This window comes from Entelurus aequoreus, linkage group LG17, assembly GCF_033978785.1.
Source record: "Entelurus aequoreus isolate RoL-2023_Sb linkage group LG17, RoL_Eaeq_v1.1, whole genome shotgun sequence".
Classification (NCBI taxonomy): domain Eukaryota; kingdom Metazoa; phylum Chordata; class Actinopteri; order Syngnathiformes; family Syngnathidae; genus Entelurus; species Entelurus aequoreus.
This window is the reverse complement of record NC_084747.1, coordinates 35,153,304-35,172,806: the sequence shown is the minus strand read 5'-3', so window position 1 is coordinate 35,172,806 and position 19,503 is coordinate 35,153,304. Positions and strand designations below refer to the sequence as shown.

At 40.4% G+C, this 19,503-nt stretch overlaps 1 protein-coding gene across 1 annotated transcript in view; it reads right to left on the bottom strand.

The window, feature by feature from the left end:
• Window positions 1–1,593: 1,593 nt before the first annotated feature.
• The window catches only part of LOC133631995 (phospholipid phosphatase 1-like), a 39,030-nt gene continuing 21,120 nt past the window's right edge, over window positions 1,594–19,503 (bottom strand). The window contains exon 8 of the mRNA XM_062024213.1: window positions 1,594–1,795. The gene's annotated coding sequence lies outside the window, so the exon portion shown is untranslated. The remainder of the gene's footprint in view (window positions 1,796–19,503) is intronic.

Sequence of the window (19,503 nt, the reverse complement as noted above, 5' to 3'; positions counted from 1 at the left end):
TTTCATGACTTTTGCTGTGTATGTCTTCTCACTGCTGCTGTGCTGCTGTGAAAGTCCCTAAAGGGTGTTCTTACCCCTCCAAACTCTCTCTCTCTGTTTATAATGCATATTTTCTGCTAGATTTACTCTCTATTTAATCCAAAGAAAAAAACTAACCAACAATGGTAAATTTTTACCATCGGTCTCCAAACTACGGCCCTACCCCAAACGCGGTACGCCGACGTCCAAAATCCGGCCCCCTAATTTTTTAGATATTTTTAGATTATTCTGTACATATTGGGCATTCATAGACTCACGAGGTCAGCGGTGAGACTTATGGTAATGGTATCAGTGTCATTTTGAACATTTTCATGACTTTTGACCACTTTTCCAACAAATTAGTCAAAAAATTACGGGGCGTATTGTTTTTAAAGGGGAGGAGCCCCGTAAAAAGTTTCGACCAATCAGACTAGTAGAAAGATTGTTTTCAAATACTATTGGTTGATGTATTGGCAGGGGAGGTCCTTTCGTACTCCGTCGGGGGTGTGGTCTCAAAGGACAACCTTCTTTTCGTCGTCAGTACGCATTTCCAATTTCGACTGCTTCGAAACAAGACGTCTATCTTCTCCTTCATTTCTCCCATACACTCTCGCCATGCCGCTATAGGAACCACCACCACCGGAGTAAACACCCCGCATTCAGAGTTAAAAGACTCCAAAGAAAAGACGTCTGGTTCGGTCGACTGAGGCTGATAGGATCCGTTGATTTTAGGAGCACGGAGACTGGCACGAAAAAACCAACGACCTGAGGCAGAAGATTTCGTCTCCCAAGTAGCGCTAAACAGAATTCTTCTCTCACGCAACTCATCCAGCGTCGGGTAAGTAAACAAGCTTCCTTTTACACGTTTTTCCATCGGAGAACGATCATGCCACAAAATATCAGGCATTGTCAAACTTAAAACATCCCAATCCACGGTTGATAGCGACGATGCAATCGAAAAAGGGCTTTCGTCTCTTCTCTCTTTCAGCTGAAACAAACAGATATCTCCCATCTGGTATCGGAAAACGTATCCAAAAGATCCAATCATTCCATAACCCTCCAAGCACCACTTCTCCCGCAAAGACTCGGTTAGAGGAATTTGAGTACAATTCAAAAAAATCCTACTTTTTCGAGGAGCGTCGTAGTAAGTTTTATCATTTTTATAAATTGAAACTGGCGTTTCGCTAATCATGCCTACTAAAACAACAGCTTTCTCCATCTTTTCCATTTTCTCTTAATGCTCGTACTAACAAAGACTTACCATTCACATATACCAGTGTATGTGTGTGTGTGTACGTACATGTGTTAATACTCAAAAAGTCGTAAATCGCATTTTGACATAAAGTGTCTCCCCCCATAGCCCCACCTTCCTCTGACCTCCCCTTCACCCCACCCCTCCTCTTACAGGGCCATCAATCACATTTTGACATAAGGTGTCTCCCCCTCAGCCCCGCCTCCTTCTGACCTCCCCTTCACCCCACCCCCCTATGACCTTTTGACCTTAAGGTCGTAAATCTTTTTTTGACTAAAGGTTTATCCTTGTTCTCTCTACTGATGTTTTGGGGTTGCTTCGCTGCTTCTGGTAGCGGAAGCCTTGACTGTGTGCATGATGGCATCATGACATCTGAGGACTACAAACCGTCAGAGGTCATGGGTTTTCCAGCAGGACAACGACCCAAAGCATACTTCAAAAAGTACACAAAAATGGCTTAAGACAAAGCGCTGGAGAGTTCTGAAGAGGCCATCAATGAGTCCAGATCTCAATCCTATAGAACATCTGTAGAGAGAAGAAAAAACAGCAGTTGGGAGAAGGCACCCTTCAAATCTGAGAGACCTGAATCAGTTTGCAAAAGAAGAGTGGTCCACAATTCCAGTAGCAAGGTGTAAGAAACTCATTGATGGTTACAGGAAATCATTGATTTCAGGTTGTTTTTTTTGCTACCAAAATTTTAAGTTGAGGGTGCCAATAATTTTGTCCAGTCCATTTTTGGAGTTCTGTGTAAAATAATATTAGATTTGGCTTTTTTTGGGGGGGGGGGAGGGTTGTGTTGTTTCAATGCAAACAAAATAAATAAACAACCCCGAAATGGACAAGCCGTAGAAAATGGATGGATGGATAATTAGCTAATACAGCCTTACAGATTACAGATGACTACCGCATTTTTCGGAGTATAAGTCGCTCCGGAGTATAAATCGCACCGGCCGAAAATGCATAATAAAGAAGGAAAAAAACATATATAAGTCGCACTAGAGTATAAGTCGCATTTTTGGGGGAAATTTATTTGATAAAACCCAACACCAAGAATAGACATTTGAAAGGCAATTTAAAATAAAGAAAGAATAGTGAACAACAGGCTGAATAAGTATACGTTATATGACGCATAAATAACCAACTGAGAACGTGCCTGGTATGTTAACGTAACATATTATGGTAAGAGTCATTCAAATAACTATAACATATAGAACATGCTATACGTTTACCAAACAATCTGTCACTCCTAATCGCTAAATCCCGTGAAATCTTATACGTCTAGTCTCTTACGTGAATGAGCTAAATAATATTATTTGATATTTTACGGTAATGTGTTAATAATTTCACACATAAGTCGCTCCTGAGTATAAGTCGCACCCAAACTATAAAAAAAACTGCGACTTATAGTCCGAAAAATACGGTAATTCTGAAAGAAAAACAATGACAAAAATGTCTTATAACTGTAGTAGAATTTCTGACCTTTTGACCTATATTTCTTGTCTTTTAAGAATGTCCGCTCATTTTCAATACTCTTGTATTTTTGTGCCATTGAATGGTCCAGTTGTGGGACAAAAGTGAATATTAAGTCGTGCCAACCTGTCTATAGAATGTGTTGACTGTCTAAAGGATTCGAGTTGTTATGGAACAGATAGGAAAAGCAAAACAAGACACTGACGCACTCGATAAGGAACGATGACGCACAAGAGACATATAAAAAATGGCAGAAGACCGGAACTCGGGAGTGATTTTGGCTTGTGTGTGTCTTGTTGGCTCCGGAGTAACTTGTGGTTTGTCTGCACGGCCAACTCAATTCAACCTGCACTTCTGATAATGGGTAAATAAATGTGTTGTACTAAACTACTTTTGTTGCCTGCTTAAGCTTCGGACAATCCACTACACAAATTGGCGTCACGAACAGGATGGTTTAGAAGCTACAGGTCGACAGCCGCTCTTGCTCTCTCTGTCAGGCAGACAGTGTGCTGCACGCGCGCATCTAATACAAGGTAAGCGTTTTGCTTAAAGTGTAAACATTTTCTGCCTGGAGAGAGCCGGATCGATAAGACTAATTGCTGAATCTATTTTTGATAAAAGATAGGTTTAGTCAGGTTCTCCAAAAACAACCTGGAATGGGGTAAATTATGGTTGGATTGAGTTGTTTTATATGTGATCATTTGTCTGTGTGTTTGTTGAAAACTTGTAATCTCTTGTTTTTAACAAATGGGGATTGTTGATAGAATTTTGGTGGTTTGGAGTGTAGAAGCATAGACGATGTGAGACGAAAAATTTCTTTTAACCTCTTCATCCTCTGTCGTTGTTGGCAGAGGATGCTTTTTTCTGCAAGTACATTAGGTTAGCCGGAGTTGGACACAGCGAAATTTAAGGCAAGGTTGGCTAAACTGGTGTGACATTTGGCCCACACAAATTTATGACGTCTATGAAGGTCCTACGTATCTGTCTATGTGGAAGCTGCAGCCGGGTAAAAAGCCTGATATAAGGTGATCGTTCAGTGACTCCGGTAAAGGAGATCAACTGAGCCAAGTTGTCACGAATTTGGAAATTTGCTGCAGTATAGATGGATAGAGTAAGGGCTCCATATGGTAGAGCCTTGGTGAAACTATATGGACTGACCAGACACGATGTACTGTAGGATTGAAGGGTGATTCCTGGTGATTCTACAGCGCCTTAGGCTGTTATCCGTGTTGGTCAGGAAGGAAAAGCAGGGTTTGCTCCGCTGAATGGGTTAATCGCCGTTATATGAGTAAGAATGACCTGCGTGTGTGTGTTATGAGACGGCCGATTCCACAAAAGCACGCGTGCATTAGTTGTTTATATTGGTCCGGACCAGGGGGGAGTGGTTTGTGGGATAAAAATGTGTGTTTTTTAAATTTATATATATATATATCTGCGTATTGTAATAACATTTGTGTAGCACCTGTTTTTCTTATCTGTTTTAATTCCCCTCTGAAAAAATCAACCTCTCCCCTCACGCTTTTTTCGCACCCACGCTGATCTGCAAGAGCTGGGAAATTGTCGGTTATGTGTGTGCGTGTGAGAAAATAGACAAAGTTATGTACAGAAAACACATGAGTGAATGATCCATCCATATAATTATTTTCTTTCGCTTATCAAGAGGTTGGATCGCGGAGGCAGCAGCCTAAGCAGGGAGGCTCCCCCTCGTGGGCGCTGCGAGCGAATTCCAGTCATTTGAATTTGTTTTTAACTATACTGGTGATTGTGACTGTGCGATAATACAGTTGTTTTACACACTGAGATTTTGAGTATGGGAAAAAAGGCTCTTGCTCGCTGGTAAATTCTCTGTGTGTGAGTGACTGTGTGACGCATATAAAAAAAAAAGCTGGGAGACATTTTGAGATAAGAGTGTGTGCGTGTGACGAGGCTGTGTGAGTGACAGCTGCGTGAGGCATTGGTTCGAAGAGGAGTGACACTGATAGCATTGAGCTAGGTTGGCATTGTGTTAGCATAGCATTGAGCTAGGTTAGCATTGTGTTAGCATAGCATTGGGCTAGGTTAGCAAAAGTTTGCTTACTGAGGCATAGTAAGGCTAAGTTAGCATCTAGCTTGGCATTACTAAGTGTGGTTGAACAGTTATTCTCGGTCTGTAGAGTGTGCTAGTAGTAGGTGCTTGCTAAGTCCAGTAAAATAATAGATATATGGAAAATTACACGTTTAAATATCAATAAATAAATACGGATTGTGGGACATTGAAACATTGTTTAATTCATCATTCATTTATATGTCTAGTATACTTTTTTTTGGTACAGCCTTGTTGCTTATCTGATCTATCCAGTTTCTGTGTGGAAGTTGAGACAAACACACGCGCACGAACATCATAGATTAGGACACATTGTAACTTTGAATTAATAGTTATACAACAAATAAATTAATAATATTGAATTTAAATTTGATAAAGATAAATTGATCATACATTGACATTTTAATTTTTTTTAGGAATAAACACACAATAAAATAAAAGTTAAATTTATATTCTAATACATCTAAGGGCATCTGTGAAACATAGAGTCTGAAGAAGTACAGATAAGAGCCACTCAGCACCATTGTCAAAACAAAACATAGAGAAGCGTTAAACAAATTCTAATCAGAAGGAAGACAGACCAAAATATGATAACTTAAGTAAACAGACAGCAAGTAAACCAGAAATAATAATGTAAATAAATAACAAAGAAAGCACATTTCTATGTGACATTGGTGCATGTAGAATAACAAAATGGAATAAAACTATGAGTACGATAGATAATGAATGAATAAATGAAATAGGTTTATTTTGGTCATATAATCAACCATCAACCAATTTGTGTGAGCAGTTTAACAGTAAATTAGACATATTAACAATCATACACATTTACACACAGAAAAGAAAAGAAAAAAGAATGACCGAAAAAAAATAATAGGCGGAAGCCAAAGCTTATATTGGCCTATAATATACAATTACTGAACATTAAATTACCTGGAACATTAACGTTAAAAGATGAAAGTAATTGTTACTATATTTTATAATGTTGAGAAAACTTTACTTTTCAAGGGTCTTTTAAACCATAACAAAAAACTACATGTGTTCAGCTCATCACTGAGGATGGTCCATCATTTAACTCCTAAAACTGAAATACATTTGTGTTTTTATTTTTATTTTACCTGACCTATTTTAAAAATCAATATCCCCCGTAAATGATAGTGTCTCCTCATAATCAGGGGCGGATTAAGAAATTTTGGCCCCCTGGGCCTGACATGGTCTTGGCCCCTCAACCCCCCGCGCGTGTGGGCGCACACACACGCACGCACTATGCAAGAAATACTGTATACTGTGAACAGACATGCACACTGTACTGTACAGAAGAGTGCACATACTGCACACACACTATTAGGTATACCACACAGACACTGACAAGCACAGGTTTCACACAGACACAGGGGGAGGGGATAAATGGCCTAAAAATAAACATTTTGGAAAATGATTACGCCCACTTCAGTGATGGTGCATTGGGTCATTTGAGAGATATTATGTATTGGAAGTTGGTAGCTATCATGAAATAAACCCCCCACCCCACCCAAAAAACTAAATCGGACATGATTTTTGCCCCCTTTTCCTCCCTTCTATCATTAAAAATAAAATAATATCTTAGGAAAACACTTTGGCATAACGGCAGCTGTGCAGCAAATTGAGGCTCAAAGTCTGTATCTATTTGTGGTTAAGCTTGAGGAGAAGGAGAAAGGTAAAATGATAACATGCATCGGAGAGCACCACAAAGAAAGGTGTAGGCCAGTTCATGGTACAAGGGCTGCATGCAGGTCAAGATAGCCCATTTCCAAGAATGCTATAGTGGCTGGACAGGCACTGGACATGTCCTGAACTCAGTGTCAGACGTGGCTGCCGAATACTTGGATGAAGTGAAGCAGCTGACAGATCTCATGCTGCCCCATCTGAAGACTGTCCTGGCCAGGCAGAGGATGGATGAGGAGACCTTCCCAATGGACCCTGTCAGTGAACAGGCTAGTAACATTGATGGCACCCCTGTGCACAACATTGGGATGGAGAGACAATGTGGCAAGGTGGACTACAAACTGAAGAAGTTGGGCACACTGAACGCAGTCAATAGGTCAATAATTTTACAGAAGAGCCAGGAGCTTCAGAGGTTTCAAGGCAGCAGCACAAGCAAAAAGGGAGGTTGAACTCAACTGGAGTAAATTCATGAAGGCAAAATTCGAGAGTAGGGCAGATGAGAAACAAGAGATGGCTCAAAGAAAGGAGAGTAAGAGACTAGACATGCTGGACACACTGAAATCTTTTGATGGCCCCTTCACGATAGTGGGGAAGTTGAAAAGTTCCTTGTGGATGAAAGTCTGCACAAGAATGCAAAGCTGCAGAGAATGAAGCTTGAGGTTCAGTTTGCCAGAGAAAGCACCAAGCTTCTGCCTAAAGTCAATCCTATCTTCACAATCCAGGTGACACTTCCCAGAAATGGCAAAAGTGCAATTCTCCAAGTCATAATGGATACTTAGAATTTTATGGTGGTGGTAAGTATTCATGAAAACAGGTAGCCTAACATTAGTGAATGGGTGAATTCTGGAAATAACCTAAAAATCTTACACAGTGCACCTTTAAGCAAGGGGTTTCTTTCGTGCTTTCAATTTTGCAAAATCATCCACCACATCATTGAAGTCCAACTCTCTTGTCAGCTCACTCTCAATTGCCATTAGAGATAACGCATTTAATCTTTTCTGAGTCATTCTTGTGCGCAGCTCATTTTTTACTCTTGACAAAAGAGAGAATGAGCGTTCTCCCTCACAGTTACTGACCGGTAGAGTGAGAAAAATCTGTAGCGCAATGTATGTATTAGGAAACGTAGGCTGTAGTCCAAAATGTATTATTGTTTTGAGCAGTCCTGAAGGGGTCCTCTCCTCATCAGTGTTGTTGAGCTGTATAAAAGATTTGAACTGTATAAGCTCCTGTCCAAGACTTTCATTGAGGTCAGATGGGTATGATTCAGTGAGAATCTTGGCCTTGTGAAGGACTGAAGCATTGGACTCTGTATCCAAAGAGAAAAGGACACTGAACAAATTGTTCAGATGTTTGTAGGCCTCCAGACGGTGATTAAGGCTTGAACTCAGTTGATCAATAGAGGCAATACATGTCTCTATTTGAAACAGTTGCCTTCCCTCAAGCACAACATCTGGGGATGCTGATTCATCAGCAAACTTTTTACGTTTCCTCGTCCGTTCAGCCCTGTAAGATGGGGTGCCACCCAACATGTTTAAGGCTTTCTGCTCAAAATGATCAAATAGATCTCTTTGGGAGAGAACAAAGGTGCGCAGAGATTCCAGCAATCTAACTGCTGTACCAAGGTCCATGTCTGCTTTTTGAAGTTGCAGACTTGTGGCCTGAAATCTGGACAGAACAGTGTCCCAAAAGCCTGCCATGAAGGCCATCTCAAGTGAATCCAGCTTCCGCACTAGACTGTCAGCTTCAGTTCGTGTGTCTCGTTTCTCTGTGTCATCAGTGGAAATAACCTGTAGTGCTGCTTTTATTTTACTGTAGTTCTGCCACAGTGCTTTGGTAGATTCTGCACGGCAACTCCAACGCGTGTTGGATAAAGCTTTAAGTGTGAGATCTATGTTGGAATTGCCAAATACCCTGTCCCATCGGTGTGTGGATGCAGTTGTGAAGTTGTAAATAGACTGAATCAAGTCAAAATACTTAGAGACTTCATTTCCACATCTGTCAATGCTGTTGACTCCCACCAAATTCAAAGAGTGAGCTGCACATGGAATATAGTGTATTAATGGGTTGCTTTTCTTTAAGTGAGCCTGCAACCCATTATACCTCCCTGACATGTTGCTGGCATTATCATAAGCCTGCCCCCTGCAATTTGACAGCTCTAACCCTAGATTTTCCAACACAGACATGACACAGTTAGCCAAACTTTCACCTGTATGGCTAGTAATGGGCTCAAAACCCACAAAGCGTTCAACAACACTGCCCTCTTTGCTAACAAAACGGAATATGAATGTCAATTGGTCCACATGAGATAAATCTGGGGTTGAATCCACAATGATAGAGTAGTATTTGCTTGCTTGCAGTTCATCTGCTATAGCCTGTTTGGTTTTTGCACCCATCAATTCAATGAATTCCTCACAAATGGTGGAGGACAGATATGAGGTATTACCTCGACCCATCTGCCCAAACTTTCTGATGTGATCCTTTAGAAAGGGATCAAATTCAGCCAGGACCTCCAGAATACCAAGGTAGTTCCCATTGAGAGGAGACCCTAACGATTCATTTTTACCCCTAAATGCAAGGCCCCTTTCTGCAAGGAATTTAATGACTGCAACAACTCTTTGTAACACCTGCCTCCAATAGCTGCTCTCTGCCTGAAACTGTTTGAACAGGTCTGCATCAACTGTGGCACCTTTGGCGCGGTTCAAGACTGCTTGCATGCAGGTTATGTGCTCAGCACTTCGCTCATGTTCACCAAATCTTTCTGAGTGTTTCCAATCACAATAGCCTGTCACAAAAGAATGCGTTTTTGGGGAAAACAGTTTGCATGCAAAGCAGTAAACATTACCAGTAGAGGGAGAGTACATCAGCCACTCTCTTTGTACTCGTTGTCCATTGGGCAAGTGTGAAGTAAAATGTTCATTGTTTAGGCATCGGGTTTTGCCTCCTAGCCCACTGTTCCTCACAGAAGCTGGATAATGGCTGTGACGGTTGTGAAATGATTTTGCACCTCTTTGAATAAGAACTTCCTTCATTGACTCAGTGAGGGTCTCAGCCCATTTAGCGGGATCACTAGGTAGAGTTGTCACTGTAGATGGTGTTGAAGAAAGATTCAGCTCATTTTCTATGCTGTCCAGAGGTGCAGTGACCTCACATTCATCCGAGCAACTGGCTACTGCTGAATTGGTTGAATCATAAGCATCAGAAGCATTTGGTTCAGTGTCTACACTTGTAGTGGTCTCAGGATCTTGGGAGCTACATGCTAGCTCAGGTGCATTGCTAACCTTAGCTGAATTTGCAGTAGCATTTATAGAATTGCTTTCAGCAGATGTCTTTGTACTGAAGAAGCTGGAGATATTTGGAACACTCTCAAGTAAAACTGATTCCTTTTTTTTCTTTTCTTGCTGAATTTTTTTTCTAGCTCCTCCACTTAAACGTTTATGATCCATATTTCCCTTCTTTCTTTGCACATTGGCTCTTTGCCTATCACAACAGATAAACCAACTATGTGTGTGTGTGTGTGTGTGTGTGTGTGTGTGTGTGAGTTTGTTTGTGTGTTTATGATCGGTGCTGCTTCCTTCAAGTGTGTGAGGTGATTTAGAAAACTAGCAACCCAGCATCAACACTCCAAAGCAGAGAATAACAGCTTACTAGCATAGACAATTGAGAGCAGAGAATCAACTGATTCGTCTGATAGACAGCAGGAGAGCAGAGTGGTCAGTGATGATCGAATCAAGAAAATGTCTAAATGGCAAGGGAACAGACTGATTTGTACTGAGGAGAAAGAGAGAGAGAGCCAATTACAGTGAAATATATTCCAAAAGAGCCAAGTGACTAGCTGAAGGCAGGGACAAATGCCTTGGAGTGACCAACAAGAGTGCAAAGTACCAAATGGCAAAATGTGGAAAGACCAACAGGCAGATCTGCTTTTACCTCTTATCTTCACAACCAAAAAGTTGCTAAATGATGTTTTCAGTCGCTAGCCAGGTATGGCCAAAAGACGCGAAATCTAGCGGCAAAGTCGGTCAATCACACTGACAGTGAAACAAATATTTTGAAAAGATAATAATTGTACACCTTTGTGCACTTTAGTCTTCTATCTAAATATTTTCACAAAGGACACCAAGGCAGCTTGCTAGCTATGATGGGAGCAACAATGTCTGATAGACAGCAGGAGAGCAGAGTGGTCAGTGATGATCCAATCAAGAAAATGTCTAAATGGTTAGGGAACAGACTGATTTGTACTGAGGAGAAAGAGAGAGCCAAGTACAGTTAAATATATTCCAGAGCCAAGTGACTAACTGAAGGCAAAGACAACAGCCAGATACCTTAGCAGAGACCAACAAGAATTCAAAGTACCTAATAGCAAGATGGCGAGACCAACACAATAAATTGTATTAGGATTTAATTTATTAACGTTAATCTTAACAGCCAAAAAGTTGCTGAATAATGTTTGTAGTCGCTAGCCAGGTATGCCCAAAACAAGAGTCGCTAAACCTAGCAGCAAAGTTGCTTAATTGCAACACACTCTAGGATTCAGGGGAATTAAGGATAATAAAGATATTAATTGTACAACTTTTTGTACTTTTTTTCTAGTTTTTTGAGTCGCCAGCCATGTATGGCCAAAAGTCGCTAATTGAATGCCAACGTTGCTTAATCGCCAACACACTGGGACTCACTGAAGGACTGACTGAATAAAAAAGATAATTAAGATAATTGTGTACTTTTCTCTTCTGATATTTTCTCTAAGGACCCCAAGCTATCTGCAAGCAGCAATAATGTCTGACAGACAGGAGAGCAGAGTGGTCAGTGATGAATGGCAAGGGAACAGGCTGATTTGTACTGAGGAGAAAGAGAGAGAGAGAGCCAATTACAGTGAAATATATTCCAAAAGAGCCAAGTGACTAGCTGAAGGCAGGGACAAATGCCTTGGAGTGACCAAGAAGAGTGCAAAGTACCAAATGGCAAAATGTGGGAAGACCAACAGGAAGATCTGCTTTTACCACTTATCTTCACAACCAAAAAGTCGCTAAATGATGTTTTTAGTCGCTAGCCAGGTATGGCCAAATGACGCGAAATCTAGCGGCAAAGTCGGTCAATCACACAGTGAAACAAATAATTTTAAAAAGATAGTAATCGTACAATGTCTTGTACTTTTGTCTTCTTTCTTAATATTTCTCAAAGGACACCAAAATGTCGCTATCTGCAGGCAGCTTGCTAGCTATGATGGCAGCAACAATGTACCTTAGAGTGACTGACCAACAAGAGCTCAAAGTACCTAATGGCAAAATGTGGAGAGACAGACACAATAAATTGCATTAAGATGAAGAGAACTGTTGCTATTATTAATCTTAACATCAACCAGAAAGTCGCTAAATGTCACCAGCCAGGTATGGCCAAAAGTCGCTTAATTGGCCACACACAGTAACAGAGAAACTAACAAAAAAAAGATCATAAAGATAATAGTTGTACAACTGTGTGTACTTTTGTCTTCTTTCTAAATATTTTCCCAAAGGACACCAAAATGTTGCTATCTGCAGGCGGGAGCGTGCCTATGTTCCCCGGGTCCTATGTTCCCCGGGTCCTATGTTCCCCGGTTGTTCCTGGGTCTTTGTATGCGACCGGGGAACTTAGGACCCTTTTTCTAAAAAAGGGTCCTATGTTCCCTGCATTGTATCTGGCGAAATTGCGAAATTGTGCCCTGACCAAAACCATCCCTAAACCTAACCTGTCACAGGGCGTTGTGGAGCACTTTTTTTTGGCGAAATTGTGCCCTGACCAAAACTATCCCTAAACCTAACCTGTCACAGGGCGTTGTGGAGCACTTTTTTGGCGAAATTGTGCCCTGACCAAAACCATCCCTAAACCTAACCTGTCACAGGGCGTGCGGCAGCAGATAGAGCAACTCAAACGCGAACTTCCTTCCTTCGACAACTTAAACGCGTCTCTGTCATGAGTGTCTGCGTGCGTCTTACTTAGTCGCGCATTGGAAGCAGCGGGGCCAAGTTGGCCTGGCCCCTTGGGGGCCTCTGACCGTCTATGGATCATGGCCGCGGGGCCATGTTGGCCTGGCCCCTTGGGGCCTCTGGCCCTCTGTGGGTCGCGGCCGCGGGGCCAAGTTGACCTGGCCCCTTGGGGCCTCTTACCCTCTATGGATCATGGCCGCGGGGCCAAGTTGGCCTGGCCCCTTGGGGCTTAAGATTATTATTTTTGCAAAAGTAGTTTTGCTTGGGTCGCGGCCGCGGGGCCAAGTTGGCCTGGCCCCTTGGGGCCTCTGGCCCCCTGGGCCTGGGCCCGGTAGGCCCGGTCATTAATCCACCTATGCTCATAATGTAAACAAGCTAAGAATACAAACTGGAAGGCTGTTGTTCTTTACTTGGAAACATAATTGCCATTGTTTTAAAATTAAATTATCTGAACATTTAACACATTATGACTTAAAAAATGGATTGATATGATCATAATAATAATGATTTGTGTATTATTGAAATGAGCCTTTTAAGTTTAAGTATTGGGTCTATAATTCTTCTATAAACATTTCCCCAAACTTCAAAACAATATTACATATGGAAAAATAAATGAATAATATAACATGTGCAGACATTGCTTATTCAGCATGTGTTTAACTTTATACCGAATAGCAATGGATTTGGATATTTTTCTTTAATATGTTCAATATGCGGCTTCCAACATATTAATGATCAATTACTATTCTCAAGAATGTAGTTCATATACTCTGTCAATTTCCACTAGATTCAACTTTAATTTTTGTTTCACAATTTGACTTTGCACCCTGGACAGGTCGCCACCTCATCACAGGGCCAACACAGATAGATAGACAGACAACATTCACACACTAGGGCAAATTTAGTCTTATTAATTTCTACATATTGAGATCTATTACTTAAAATAACTACTTAACCACTGTTGTGAAACACCTTTCTAATTTATGGGAGTATTGGGATAGGATTGAGGAAGATGTCTGCTGTGGTGGTGGTTAGTTTGGAAATTAATTTAATAAAAGTAACTTTGAAGTGCAGTCTGACATTTTAGTTTGGAGTAATTTATATTTTTATTTAGACATTGCAGTACACCATACTTCTGGATGTTGAGCTAGAAGAGGATAATGGCATGACAGAATAAAGTTAGAATTAAAGTTGGGGTGCCAGTGATTGTCACACACACACTGGGTGTGGTGGAATTTGTCCTCTGCATTTGGCCCATCCCCCGTGATTGCCCCTGGGAGGTGGGGGAATCATGTTTGGTGATTTGGCTCCCAAATTTTTTGTAGTCTTTGGTGTGACTCGACCGGGGTTTTGAACTTGCGACCTGCCGATCTCAGGGCGGACACTCTAACCACTAGGCCACTGAGATGAAGTAGGCAAACCAAATCTCAACAGCTGTCAGTTAGCTATAGATTTTGAGAGTATAATGCGAATAACTATAACTTTACAACTGTTTGCTGTGAATAGTGTTGAATAATAATTACAAATAACAGCCTACATTAATAATTAGAATAAGAGCCGATATGTAAAGTTAAAAAAAAAAAAAAAGAGGAGAAGTGTGATTAGGCATGGCGCTTAGAGCATGGCCTTGTGTGCTTGTTATGACTAAGTTGGATAACCAGTCGGAGACGGGCAAGGCAAGGATATGTTTGTGTGGCGTTTTTCATGCAACAAAGTGAAATGAAAGAAAATAAAAACAAAATTAAAATGCAGACAATAAAAATAAACACAGTACGGACGTTAAAAGTTAAAAGATTAAAAGATTTAGCTGAAAGATAAGGAGAAACGTGAATAAAAACATTCCTTTGTTTTGGAGAGTATCACGCACAGCGGGAGGTCAGAGTGCAAGCATGACAGCTTGCTCGCGCCTACTGATAGACAAATGATAGTTTAAATTAACTTATAGATAATCTTTAAGTGAATTAAAAGGGTACTTAAATACACATGAAGTAGTACGTATAATCTTTGAATTAAGGTTTTTGATTAGCAATTAATGGGATAGTTAAGACTGTAATTTTAAAACGTGATATGCAAATTGAACTAACCGAGAGGATATGAAAACGATGGGTGTACATGTTTTGAGTTCCAAATTCTGGAGGAAAAAACCTCAACAAAACGTAAAACCATACAGACGGACTTGGGTGGTAGCCACGGTTGTGCTAGGTCAAGCGAGGGTGGAAAGGATATGCAGCCGGGGGACTGCCAGCTTCTCTGAACAAGACAAGCTCCAAGGTGTAGCCAGAACATGCTCACAAAAAATACAGGTGTGACAGCAGGACGAACAGCAGGATACAAACAGACCCCTGCTGGACATAAGTGTCAACGGACAATGTTCAACACAATCTTTGAAGCATTCCTTTGTGGTCAACCTGCACACACCTTGTAATGACCTGCTTACGAACTGTGCCCTGACAATTCAATACTGCACAGAAGGAACTTCCTGATGTTGCCTGACAGCACGACATCAGCTGACAACTACTAGGGACGCCTCCCAGGAATGAGTGGAAGACGGGGACTGCTCCTACTGTCCTAGCACTGGCTGACGGAGGTGCGTCCGTGTGTCCTGCCACCCAAACCGCCAAAGTGTATGATCACCAATTAGACGACTCATAATAGGAGCCTTTTGACTCTTATATATGGTGGGACTCAAGGTATGGCCGCTCATTTGAACTATCCTTACAACAATTAGAATGGTATAAGATGGACAACTAATGACCCACATTGTTCCTTTGCTCTCTGTATTTGCGTATTGAACCGATACGCAAATACCACATTTTCAATTATTTCGGTTGTCTGTTAAAAACATAGCTATTGGTTGCAATTTGGACATTCCTGCTGTAGGCTACAAAGAGCTAGCAGCTATACAAAAGCTGAGCTAAAATCAAATTTAAGCATATCAAAAAATTATAGTTGCTTATTACATACACAAAGTCGCAGAGAGACAGAAGTCTGTAGTGAAGTGAAGTGAATTACATTTATATAGCGCTTTTTCTCAAGTGACTCAAAGCGCTTTACATTGCGAAACCCAATATCTAAGTTACATTTAAACCAGTAGAAAGTATTCAGTAACAAACGTGTCCGCATTATTAAACTTTCTACCACAGGAAACATACTGAACAAATACAAAATAAGCAAGATTACCTTGTCTATCAGAGACATGGTTAAAACCCACAACACCTTTCGTTCTAATTAATGTCCCGGGGGACAAGATTACAGAAAAGACAGATCGAGTAACAAAGGGGGGGAGGAATTATGATTTATGAAAGGGAAAACATTAAAAGTAGATCAATTTGAGTATGTTGAAATTAAAATCAAATTTTTCTCAGAAATGTATTTCAAGGTAATTGTAGTATACCGACCGACCAAAGCTAAAGACATTTTTCTTGATTCATTTTCAGACATCCTCAAACAGCATAGTATGAAAGAAGTAACGTCATGGAGGACGTTAATCTGGACTGGTTAAATAAAACACGTAGAAAGAAACTTAAGGATATTATAAACGGCTTCTATATGATACAAATGATAAGCAGCCCTACTAGAATTACAATTGGATGACAAAAATCAAAGAGAACATCTGTAAATACACTAATACAAAACCAGAAAGAAGAGTGCTAAAATAAAAATACCATTGGATTCTAATAAAGACATGAGGACTCAGCTCTCATAAGAGCAATTAAAAAACAGGTCTAAATACAGATCGTATGATTTAAAAGTTTGGAGGAACAAAAGTTACAATGTTTATGCGGAAGTCTAAGGCTGACTTTCACTTAGAATTAATTAAAGCTGCAAAAAGGAACAATAGAGAGTTATGGAAAACCAGATACAAACTTACGGAAAGAGAGCAAACAAGAAACAACACTATAATATTAAATATCAATGGCGCTACTATCGCAGACAGTCTGGACATAAGTGGTAATTTTGATGAACATTTCATCCAGTCTGTACAAACCCTGAATAAAAAATCCCTCAAAATCAGTGCAAATAATTGTCATTTATTCAGGATGGACTAATTTTAGAATTAACAAATGAAACAAAGTTAAACAAAATCTTCGCTGCATTATCAGACTCACGATCTAGAGATATATATATGGGTTGGACACTATCTTCCTAAAAACATATAAGGATTGTATTATTGCTCGTATAACAACGATTGATAAATAAATCAATAACGGAAAACACTTTCCCTACCACGTTGAGAAACTGCTACTATAATTTAATCCATAAAGCAGGAAATAAAGAAGACCAGAACATGTACAGACCAATTAGCCTTTTCCACGTTAGAACAAGAGGAATAGAAAATTTGAAATTAAAAAGTGGCTTTGGAGCAATCAAGGCTGCTCACACGGTCACTAAGAGGGGCATTATGTTGACACATCAATTTAATGAGTATTATATTTATCCATGAGAGCATTTTTGTTGTAAATTGTGAGGTATGGCTGTTAAAATCTTGGTTGTTTTTACGAATGATGACAGATGTGAACAAGAGCATGTATGGTCTTTGTGTGATGATGTCAATAAGGTGTGGTTGTATTGTATGGTAAGTATGTGTCCATGAAGGGGCATTTGGTGACTTTTCTTATAATTGAATACATGCTACAGTATGATTATTTTTGATTAATTATTGATTATTATGAATGTATATATTTATTATGATTAATTAGTGTCATAATTTTAGTGCTTGATTTTTGGATCCCTTTAATTTAGGTAGCCAGGGACTGCAGATGGAAAGTAGCTATTTAGATATAATCTGGTACAGAACATATCTGTTTCTGAACTTAATGTTTCTGTGCATTGTCCCATCATAGATAGACTAAATTAAATACAACTATTTAGTGAATTATTGAGGCCACAATAATTCACTAGGTGTTGTAAAATATCAAAGTACTATTGCAAAAGCGAACAGTGACCTCAAACATGACCTGTCCTCCGCCTCTGTTCTTGCTGCGCTTGACTATCAGCTGCCTTTTCTTTTTATTGGATGTTTCTGAAAACTACTAATACTACTACTACTATTACTATTACTATTACTACGACTAACACTGTCCCTGTGAGAGGGACAGAGGGGGGAGGTGAGTTTGGATTGGGTCAAGTTTGAGCGTGTTGAGGTTTTATTTAATCGATATGATCAAGGATAAAGGAACGTAATGATTTAGATTGACAATTGCAGTGGTTGGCGGAAGCAACCCCAACCTCAAAGGAGGGTGCCAATTCAGTAATTAAATGTTTTGTGAATGATCTAATATCCCGACATGGTTTCCCCAAAAAGATTAGGTCAAACAACGGCACCTATTTTAAGAAAACAGGTTATCGTCTTCAGTCACAAGATCAGCACTTCTCAGGACCAGCAGCTTCCTAGGAAGGTGGAAAGACCATAAGACCAAAATGGTAAGTTTGCAAAATGTAGAATTTGTGTGCCAGTTCCTCTGTGCAGATTTGAGGATGAAAGCAGCCACTCCAGATTCCCTTGCACTCGCTAAGAGGGGCACGGTCAAAGCCAATCCCGGACCAACACCCGATACCTGACTGGAAGGAACCGAGAGGAGAGACAACACCTTGCCAGCGATGACGAGAACAACTAAGGTTGCCAGCCAATGTGTCCACCGGGACTCCAGCAGCTGTGGAAAGAAGTGTCGGGAGTGCCGAAGCAGCGAGGAAGCCTGAAGCAAGCCGAGGGCCTGGACCAAAGCCCCACGCCCCATACTCTGCCCCAGCCTTCCCCAAAGCCCCCACAGGTCCAACTCTACCTGAGTTTTCCCCAATTTCGGCCAGCACGCACATGCCACTGAACAGTCTGCCCAATGGACTGAACCACACTCCAAGAAGAGACAGAGACAGACTGTTTGAGTGGATCTCTTTCTTCACCAAGGCAGCCAAAAGCCCAACGAGGTGTCGGCAGGCCACCAGCCTGAGGCACCACCGAGCCATCTATACGAGCACTAATCGAACATGGACTCATACGAAATTCAGTTGTGTGTTAATAACCAATTGATAATTAACAATATTGGTAACTACATTCATTGTATATGCCGGGAAAAATATTTTTGAAAATGTCTTATAGTCATAAGTCTATATACATTCATCTATTTATGTTCAATGATGTTCATGATCAAAGTATTTGTTTTTCCTTTACTAAATCAAAGGGTAGGCCACTAATTGTGTTCTGTGAGATGGTTTTACTGCAGGCTGGTAACAGCGATCGCTCTGAAGGAGGGTCATAGACGGAATTTTTGCCTCGTATAAAAACATTGAGGTTTTTGCCTCTATCTGCGGTAGAGATTTAAGTTAGTGGTCTATATCAGAAATTGTTTTGGTCCAGGGTCTTAAGACCCTGGAAGGCGGGTATGTAGTAGAATTTCTGACCTTTTGACCTATATTTCTTGTCTTTTAAGAATGTCCGCTCATTTTCAATACTCTTGTATTTTTGTGCCATTGAATGGTCCAGTTGTGGGACAAAAGTGAATATTAAGTCGTGCCAACCTGTCTATAGAATGTGTTGACTGTCTAAAGGATTCGAGTTGTTATGGAACAGATAGGAAAAGCAAAACAAGACACTGACGCACTCGATAAGGAATGATGACGCACAAGAGACATATAAAAAATGGCAGAAGACCGGAACTCGGGAGTGATTTTGGCTTGTGTGTGTCTTGTTGGCTCCGGAGTAACTTGTGGTTTGTCTGCACGGCCAACTCAATTCAACCTGCACTTCTGATAATGGGTAAATAAATGTGTTGTACTAAGCTACTTTTGTTGCCTGCTTAAGCTTCGGACAATCCACTACATAACGTACTTGTAAAGGAACCAAATATATTTTTATATAAATATATTTCAACATTTTAAATATATTATGCTAAATATGCAAAAAATGACATCCATCGTCATTTTTAGTTTGTCTGATATTCTGAATCTCCTTTTGAATAACTGACAAACCATGGAAGGGACATTTAAGTATGTCCTACAAAGTGTACTGTAGTATATAT